This window comes from Passer domesticus, chromosome 2 (genome assembly GCF_036417665.1).
Source record: "Passer domesticus isolate bPasDom1 chromosome 2, bPasDom1.hap1, whole genome shotgun sequence".
Classification (NCBI taxonomy): Eukaryota; Metazoa; Chordata; class Aves; order Passeriformes; family Passeridae; genus Passer; species Passer domesticus.
In genome coordinates, this window is record NC_087475.1 from 29,125,682 (window position 1) to 29,135,457 (window position 9,776).

Sequence of the window (9,776 nt, forward strand, 5' to 3'; positions counted from 1 at the left end):
AAGGAAAAAAAGCAGGTGTAGGTGGGGAAAGATTATGTCAGTTGAATCTGGGCCTAGTTTTAACATACTGGATTTCTGCAAAAACAAGTAAGAATATATTTCATTCACATTGGAGAAAAATATGTTTTACCCAGTTTCTTGCATGAGTATTAAATAGAGAATCTCCATCATATTACATCATGTCTCTGACCCCACCAAGAAATTTCCCCCTCCTGGCACCCTGCATTCCTGCCATGGGGCCTCAGTGGTCTCCATGAGTTGCCACTGTTCCTCCTGGTTCTTTGTATTCATGACTAGGAACAACTTGGAGAAGCAGCTTAAAACACTGCCACCCTGCTGCCAAGAAGCAGCCTGTGAATCTCAGTCATGTCTCCTTTTCTACGCTCACAACCAGTCAAGGTCAAGATGTCCTAAGTGTTTACAGGAGATCACTGATGAATGGAGAGCTGCTCAGACATTCTGAATTGCAGATAGCTGCTTTAACTGACTTAATTAGAACATGTTCAGTATAAAAGCTGTATGAAGATGAATTCTGCTCCTGCTAGCAGCTAAGTGGTCTTTATCTAGACACTAAATAGGTTGGGAAAAAATGGAGATATGGACAAACTTCAAATAAATCATAACAGGAAGGTGAATAAATGAAGAACTGAGTGCAAGATTGAAATACACATGGTGATTCGACCATATAAATATATACTGTGCACTCCTATAGAAGTGTCAAATTTCCAGGTCAAGCAGAAAGAGTTATGAGAGAGTTTGACCCAGTTATTGCTGAGACCCTCTGAGGCAATTCAATATTGGATTACTGCTAGTAAAGGGCATGCAGAACAAAATACAATCTTTGCTAATTGCAGTGAGCCTGAAAGAGCAATTTTTTTACCATAATAAAGAAAGCCAAGTGTTATTCAGGACTTCTGGATTCTACTCAAGATCTGTCACTAACAGCAGATGCCAGTAATAAATACAGGCACATCTCCAGAAATGCAATAAATATGGAGTTATGCTCTGGTTTTTTTTCCATCAGACCTATTTTAGAATAAGATATATAGTGCAAACAAAAGGAAATAGAGTATTTTAGTATTCTTTAAAGATATACCTGGAATTTATGAATCAGTTCTAAATGCTTTATTGTTCTTTCTTTTCCTCCTGATCCCTCTAATAACACAATCCTTGATGATGAACCTGCCACTCCCCACCCCCTAAATAAGCAGGATGATGAGAAGAGTATGAGGGATCTTTGTTCTCTATCAAGCTGTCTTTCATTTCTTTCTAGAATTCCGAAAGATGGCTCCTTTGTTAGACCAGCAAAGTACAATTTCATTGCATCCCTAAATTTTTATGGAGACCACTTCTGTGTTTTATGTTTTATCACTTCCAGGGAAACTGCTTTATTTCAGCTCTTCCTTTCTTTCAGAAAGGGACCATGCCCTGTAGCATACTATTACCTGGAAAGATCCTATTTTGAATGCTTCTTTTGAATAATTTTATTCCTGTCTACTCTATGAAGGACAGAAATGCTGGAGAGACACTTGATAGTATTCATCTTGCCTAACCTGAGGCATCTGCCAGGTAGATGTCTCCACTTGAGCTAGACCAGGGTTCCCTTCCTAGACTAATGGATAGAAACATACATTTCTAGTTCATGAGTCATCTGATCTGGTTTGGATGATTACCTCAGGACAAGATGAATCACAAGGGAGAAGGGCTCATTTCTCTCTGCTGATAAGAAAAAATAGCTCAGATGGAGACATCTCTTTTATAGATGCCTACGTTTAGGTGACAGGAATTGCAACCTCTGAAAGATCAAGAATTAGTGTCTGGCATTCAGTCCATAAAATCTCAAGGACTACCCACTTTTCTGAGACCATTTAGACAGTTTGGCCATTGTTGCTGGAGATTTGTCAAAGATTTTCTGTTAGGGCAAGGCTTTGTTTTCTCTGTATTACTCCTAACAGGACAAAAGTTAGCCTATCAAAAAAACTTCCAGGGGAAAAAAAAAGGGTTATTTCCTTAATGCTGAGGTTAATCTATTGTTTTGTGATTGTAAAGGAAATCTTGTAGTTTTAATGCTGTAATGAAAACTTACAAAATTATTGCACCAATAAAAACCACCAAAAAAAAATTAGTTTCTGTAGCCTTATTCCTGAAAATCTAGGTATACATCTCAAATCATTAGTGCAGAAGAAAGCATTACAATTTTTCTTTGCTCAGCCTTAAATATTGTCTGATGTAATTTTATTCCTGAGTTCTGCAAATTGCTGCTACTTACTTTAAAAATCAAGTTAACTAGAAGACTTTGGAGCTTTTGTGGAAAATGCGTGTAAAAATGTGTAAAAATACTGACGGGAGGTCCTGTCTCAGCTGCAAATTTCTGGGAATTTTGAATGTGACACTGTATTTCTTCTTGCCTCACCTTTTAGAATCGTTGAATCTTAGAATCATTTCTGTTAGAAAAGACCTTCATTATCACCGAGTCCAACCATTAACATGGCACTGCCAAGTTCTGCCTTAAACCATGTTCCTAAGTGCCACATCTATATCTCTTTTAAAAATCTGCAGAGATGGTGATGCAGCCACTTTCCCAGCAGCCTGTTTCAATGTCTGATTGCCCTTTTAGTGAAAAAAAAATCCTAATATCTAAATCTCCTCTGGTATAACTGCAGGTAATTTTCTGGTGTTCTATCACTTGTTACTTGGGAGGGGAGACTGAGCCCCACCTGGCTACAGCCTCCTTTCAGGTGGTTGTAGAAAGTGATAAGGTCAGCCCTGAACCTCCTTTTCTCCAGGTTAAACACCCTCATCTCCTTCAGCTGCTCCTCATATGATTTGTGCTCCAGAACCTTAATAAGCTCCACTGTCTTTCTCTGGACTCACCCACTTGACTCCAGCACTTCAATGTCTTCTAGTGAGGGGCTGAAAACTGAATGCAGGATTTGATGTGTGGCCTCATCAGTACAGGGAGACAATCACTGCCCTGGTCCAGCTGCCACACTATGTCTGATACAGGCCAGGATGCCATTGGCCTTCTTGTTCAGGAGCTGTGGACTAGCAGCTCCAGCTCTTTTTTCTGCCAGGCAGCATTCCAGTCACTCTTCCCTGACCCTGTGACATTGCCTGGGATTGTTGTGACCCAAGTGCAGGACTTGGCACTTGGCCTTGTTATCCCTCATACAAGCAGCCTTGGCCCATAAGTCCGGCCTGTCCAGATCCTTCTGCACAGCCTTCCTGTCCTCCAGCAGACCAACACTCCAACCCAGCTTGGTGTCATCGGTGAACTTACTGAGGGAGCACTTGTTCCCCTTATCCAGGTCATCAATAGTTACTGAGCCCCAGTACTGAGCTCCAGGAAATACCACTGGCACGTGACAGCCAGCTGAATTTGACTCCATCTGCCACCAGCCATCCAGCCAGTTTTTCACCCAAAGAACAGAGCACCTGTCCAAGACATGAGCAGCCAGTTTCTCCAGGAGAATTCTGTGGGAGACAGTGTCAAAGGCTTTAGCAAACTTAAGGCAGACAACATCCACAGTCTTCCCCTCATCCACTAAATGGGTCGCTTTGTCATAGAGGCAGATCAGGTTGGTCCAGCAGGACCTGCCTTTGCCAAACCCATGTTTGTGCTGGCTTGGCCTGATCCCCTGGCTGGCCTGTACCTGCTGCATGACAGCACTCAAGATGATCTGCTCCATCACCTTCCCCAGCACTGAGGTGAGGCTGACAGGCCTCTAGTTACCCAGATCCTCCTTCCAGACCTTCCTGTAGATGGACAATGTATTTGCTGACTTCCAAACACCTGGGATCTGCCTGTTAGCCAGGACTGCTGATAAATGAGGGAGACTGTCTCAGTCAGCATTTCCACCAGCTCCCTAAGTATCCATGTATGGATCCCATCTGGTCCCATAGGCTCGCATGTGTGTAAGTGGTTGTCCTAGGTTACAATGTAAAGATGTATTCTATTCCCATCCTCAAGAGCTATCAAAACCAGGAGGTTCATTGTTTTTCCTCATCTCCTGTTAATGGGCCTGTCAATGCCTTGCCACATGACACAGAGATAACTCCCTCTGAGAGCCATTTCTGTTTAATGGGCAATCAAGGACCCACCAAATGGCTCAGAATGATACCAGCCCACTGTGAGATACTCCGCCCAGGGTGGGGAGCTAAACATCCCCACCTGGATATAATCTGGGCTTTGGGACAGAGCAGGTAGCCCTTACCCACTGGGTTCTAAAGGACAAGAGCTACCAGAATTTTTGTCTATGGGATCACCACTTCAACAAGACCATTTCATCTGGACTGCTACCACCACCCTAACTAGCAGGGCGCCAGGTTGTCTTCTGACTCTGTCAGTGGTTTTCTTTTGTATTACTACATGTATTTGGGGTTTTCTTCCCTTTTCCTAATAAATTGTATTTCTGACTTGGAGTCTCTCACTGATTTTGCTTTCAAACCAGAACAGTGGTTTATCAGGTCTCTGACCTTTCACCTTGGATCATGGGAGTTCTGCTCTCTATCCCTGTCTTCCAGCTCAGGGGGCTAGGTGCCTGAAGAACAATTGGTTTTCCTATTAAAGACTGAAGCAAAGAAGGCGTTGGGCATCTCAGCCTTATCCTTTGTCACTATGTTTCTCTCTCTGTTCAGCAGAGTATGGAGATTCTCCTTAGCTCTCCTTGTGTTGCTGATGTATTTATAGACATATTTTTTATGGTCCCTTATGGCTGTAGCCAGATTAAATTCCAGCTGGGCTTTGGCCCTTCTGAATTTTCTCCCTGCATAACTTCATGACATCTTTGCAATCCTCTTGAGCTGCCTGCTGCCTCTTCCAAAGGTTGTAAATGCTCCTTTTTTTTTTTTTTCAGCGTCACAGCCAAACCACTCTGTTCAATCAGGCCAGTTTTCTTGCCTGCCAGCTTGTCTTTTGGCATATGGGGATGAGCTCTCTGGTGCCTTAAGATTTCTTTCTTGAAGAATGTCCAGCCTTCCTGGACTCCATAGCCCTTCAGGACTGCCTCCCAAGGGACTCCCTCAACCATCTCCTAAAGAGGCCAAAGTCTGCACTCCAGAAGTCCGAGCAGCAGTTCTGCTGGCCTCCCTCCTTACTTCTCCAGGAAGGTACAATTAATTAATTTGTTGTCGCCTGCAAACTGACTGAGGGTGGCTTCCTTTGCTTTGCTCCAGATGGCCTCCAATGGTTACATCACCCTCGAGTCCTTCTCTGTTCATGAACTTCAGGTCCAACAGGGCACCTTCCCCAGTTGGGACCTTCACATGCTATGTCAGAATGTTATGAACTCCCACACACTCAAGGAACCTCCTGGACCGTTTCCTCTCTGCTGTGTTGTAATTCCAGGAGATGTCTGGTAAGTTGAAGTCTCCTGCCAGAACAGAAATCATGAGACAGCTCCCAGCTGCTTATTCAATATTTTATCTGCCTCTTCATCCTGTTTTATAACAGAGTCCCTCCAGGATATCTGCCCTGTTGGCCTTTCCCTTGCTTCTTAACCACAAACTCTCAATTCTGTCATCACCACCATTAAGCTCCAGACAATCAAACCACTCCCTAACGCACAGGGCTACTCCACCACATCTTCCTTGCCTATCCATTCTGAACAGTTTTTAGCCATCAAGTACTTTAGATGTGTGAGTCATTCACCATGTCTCCATGAGGGCAACCATGTAATGGTTTCCTGCTGTTCAATGGCTTCCAGCTCCTCCTGTGAGCTGCCTATGCTGTGTGCATTGGTGTAAATGCACTTCATCTGGGCTATTGGTTCCTGTTACTTTTGTGAGGAAGAAGCTCTAATTCTTACATGACTCCTCTCAGGCATTTCTGTGGTTTCTAACACATTAATATCCCTCGTGTCTTAGCTGCCACATGGATCTCCATCCCCTACCTCCACTGAGATGGCAAACCAAAGGACATCTCTGGAGCATCTAGTGCACAGTCCCTCAAACATCAGTGTGCCACCCTAGGCTTATCTCTAGAGAGCCTGGTTTTATTCCTTTATAAGGGCTAAGCCTGTGGGAGATAGTCACTTGCCCAAATGGGATCAGGTACCTGTGGTGTTACTCAAGTATTAACTGCCTATTAGTCACCTGTTAACAGAAAGGTCAAACCAGAACTGCATGACCAGCCAGCACTCAGAGAAATAAAGAGGGTGTGAGCCAAACAACACAATTTGCAAAACTCTTCTGCTCTTTGAACACACGCATGGAGAGAAACACTGCTCCTCAGTTCCCATGCATCTCTGGGGAAGGATTCTGCAAGCACACACCAAACCTCATAGCCCTGCAAAGCAATGCCTCAGGGAAAGAGTCCTAATTCAGCTTACTATAATGTAATAGTTTATTGTCACAATTCAGATCACAACATTTAGATTTGTGGCTCTCAGTAATGTCTGCAACAGGTGCAAAACTGAACTGGGAGCAGGTAACAAAGAGATCTCTAGGTGCACATTGTGAGGAAGTCAGTCCTAGGGAAAACGTTATTGCTAAATATTCAGCTTTAGTGTATGCTCAAGGATACCTGAAACTTATCTCTGATTCTGAAAACATATTTGGATTAAAATAACATAGAGCTAAACTAATACTACTGATATGAATAATCACCATAATATGAAAAGGCACAAATATCTCTGTTCTAAATTTATTCATCTGCCTTTGAAAAGATGCATGTGCACTTATTAAATCAAATGTATTATGTTTTCTCATCATTTTTTCATCTCATTTTTGCCCATTTGTTCTTTTTAAGAAAAATTCTGGCATTTTGAATCATGTAGTTCACTACATTGTTAAAAGTGCTTAAAATTGCCTGTGATATATCCACTGATGATGGATGACATGCAGATATTAGATAAGATAACTATTTTCATTCTATGTATAAAGAAGTCACTATACAAAGTATTTTTAACAGGCATTGTCTGGTTTTAAGCAGATGTTAAGACGAGGCTTCATTAAAAATACTGTAGCAATGAAAGACCCTACTATGTTGAGAAGAACTTAGCAGAACTGTAAAGCTAATATTGAAAAGATGGTAAAATTGAAGTTTCAGTGCCACACATAGCCCTAACTGCTATTCTCAACACCAATGAGCCTATCCCTCAAAAATTCCTCATGATGAGCTTTCCTTGGCTAACCAATTGAACACATCTTGCAAATGACAAGTGCCTAGCACAAAATGCCACTTCCTTCAATTTAAATAAAGGGTTCCAGGCTACTTTGTATCAGACAGATATGGCATACTAGCTGAGCACATGGTTATCTCCATTTCTCCATGATGCTTGTTGACAGCACAGCACTTTACCTGCCTTGGCTGTTGCATAGATTTCATGAGCCCCTCTTCCAACATACTTGCATTCTACTCATTTCTGTTGAACCCTTTCAAGTATCCTCTTCCACTTCTCCCCCCATCCATTTCCTGTAATATCTTAAATATATACTCCGAGCCTGTGAACTCTGATAATATGCCTTGGTCAGTCATACAAGTTAAATGAAGTATGAATAGAAGGTAAGTGGAAGGTAATAGAATGGAATTGATGTCGTTTTAGAGGATCTCGATTTCCAGACATCAAACCTGTGCTTCAGCCTCTAATACCCTGAAAATAAAAAGTCGTGGATGGACACAAATGTTATATTACTGCTTAAGACAAATACATCAGGAAGACATATTATTACTAAATCCTTTATCCATTCATTTAATAGATAAAACAATTCAACTGTTTCTCCACTCTGAAAAAGCCATACAATGCATCCCATCGGATCCTGATTTATTGGTATTCATCTTCTCCAATATGTGTGGAGTCCTTTTGGCAGGGGCTGGCACTCTCTCATCTGTTGTATCTGATGCACATCTGCTCAGAAGTGTCACATGTAGGTCAGACACAGCCAGAGCCACAGACAAATAGTACAAAGGCAGATGGTTACCAACTGCACTATGGGCAAGATGTTGGCTAAACAAGGTAATCACTTGCTTTGCTCTCAAATATATTTGCCATTTCAATAAAAATTTTTCCACCATCTTTTGAAAGATGGTGGCAAACTTCTGACAAAGATTTCTCTATGGCATGCTTCAACTTATAATTGCCAACAACCTTTGTTACTTGCTGGAGCTTTAGCAGCATCATATAGTTTAGTTATAAATTGTTCACATATCACTCTTCAGAGAGGTCATAAAGGGGGCCATTTTTTGATAAAGAAGGACAGGAAGGAATCCTTCCATCCTGATCTCTACTGTAAATGTTAAACCCATCACTGACACCTAATCCAAAATTAATAACATATTCTAGCACTACCACTGCTGGAGTTCATCTCTCTGTTACTTCCCATGTTTTATAATCTTGACAGTTTTTTCTTCATGGCAACATGATAGTTTACTTCAAAATGTTGGATCATGCTTTTAAATGCAGAACCAGAGTTCTGGCTAAATGCACTAATTTTAAATCAGTCAATAACCTGAATATGAAGGTTGTTTTATATCAATTAGGATGCTGCTTGAGATTCTGGTATTTTGGGATTGATTTCCAGTGTGTACGTGATATGTTTAACAATACTAATGATGAACTGATAATTATAGCTTGGGCTATTGTGTGATGTCTAAAATGTGATGGGTGTTTACTCTGTAAATCTTGAGAACAATTCTGTATCAACTAGTGATTATTTAGCTTCATGAAAGACTACTACAATTAAATCATCAATTATATGTGAAGATTAATGCTAGTTTCATGGTCATTGTCCTTTTTTCCAGTCATCTGTACTGAGTGTAAAAACTGGTAGAAAAGAATTTTCCCTACCCCTTCTAAAAAGAGATTCAGTTATGTTGATATGCAATGAAATTTGCTATTGAAATAATATTTCAGATTAATATTTACAGGCATTTCTGTTCTGTGCACATACATTGATTGTGTTCATCTGCACTGTGCAGACATGCACATTTCTTTTTGGCTAGTGATAATAGTAATTATAATAGCAATGCTTATACTGCTCTTCTGTGTGAGATGTGTTGATATCTCTGGGTGAAGAGTGCTATAGAGGAAGTTGGTAATGTATTGTTACATCATACAGGTTATTCTGTTCTGTGATGCGGTAACATTCTATAACAACATTGTCAAAGCTGTTGCTATATGATGCTATTACAACAATAACTATACCTTCAATAATTTTAAAAAAATTTGGCTTAAATACAGTAATACTTTGAATTTTTTTACACTTTCTATTGTTTAAATGGACAGAACCTGAATTGTACAGACAAGTCAGGATTATATGAGACAATACCATTAGATGATACCATTATTTATTTGTTCATTTATTTTCCCATTCCAAGTGTGAATGATTGGACTCAAGCCTTACATTTTCAGATTTGAAAGCCATGTAATGACAAGAGGCACAGCTCAGCCAAAATTCCTGTTTTCTTCACTGCCATTTTGCCTCTGTAACATCTGTGAGATCTGCGCCCCATACCAATTCCAGTTCTTTTGATGTAATAAGTGCTATCTGTCATTTTTGCACCACTACTAAGTGCCAGGAGATGTGCTATTTAGTTGTCATGATCAGGACTACATCTGACTGTGTCGCTCAAGAAAAGCTACCCTCCTACTTTGCATCAGTACACAGCTACCCCTACATAAAAAATCCCTTTACAAAAATCTCATATTTGGTGGAGTACCCCAAATTGGTAAACACTAGTTGAAGAGATTCCTATCTGCTTTGTGAGTGCCCCTGTTAGCTGCCAGGATTTGTATATATAGCAAATGGTATTTTTAATATGCTTCAATCACATTGTG

General features: G+C 40.8%; 2 long non-coding RNA genes across 3 annotated transcripts; one reads left to right on the forward strand and one right to left on the reverse strand.

Annotated features, from left to right (window-relative positions):
• Window positions 1–2,778: 2,778 nt before the first annotated feature.
• On the forward strand, window positions 2,779–6,454 carry LOC135293602 (uncharacterized). Its single transcript, XR_010355687.1, has 3 exons — window positions 2,779–4,342; window positions 4,857–5,357; window positions 5,866–6,454. It is a non-coding gene; the product is annotated as an uncharacterized LOC135293602 (long non-coding RNA).
• Window positions 6,455–7,662: 1,208 nt separating this feature from the next.
• On the reverse strand, window positions 7,663–9,036 carry LOC135295280 (uncharacterized). 2 transcript variants are annotated; one of them, XR_010357322.1, is made up of 2 exons: window positions 8,890–9,036; window positions 7,663–7,847 (listed from the first exon to the last, which is right to left on the reverse strand). It is a non-coding gene; the product is annotated as an uncharacterized LOC135295280 (long non-coding RNA). The 2 variants fall into 2 exon arrangements; XR_010357323.1 differs by having other exon boundaries at window positions 8,787–9,036.
• Window positions 9,037–9,776: the final 740 nt, after the last annotated feature.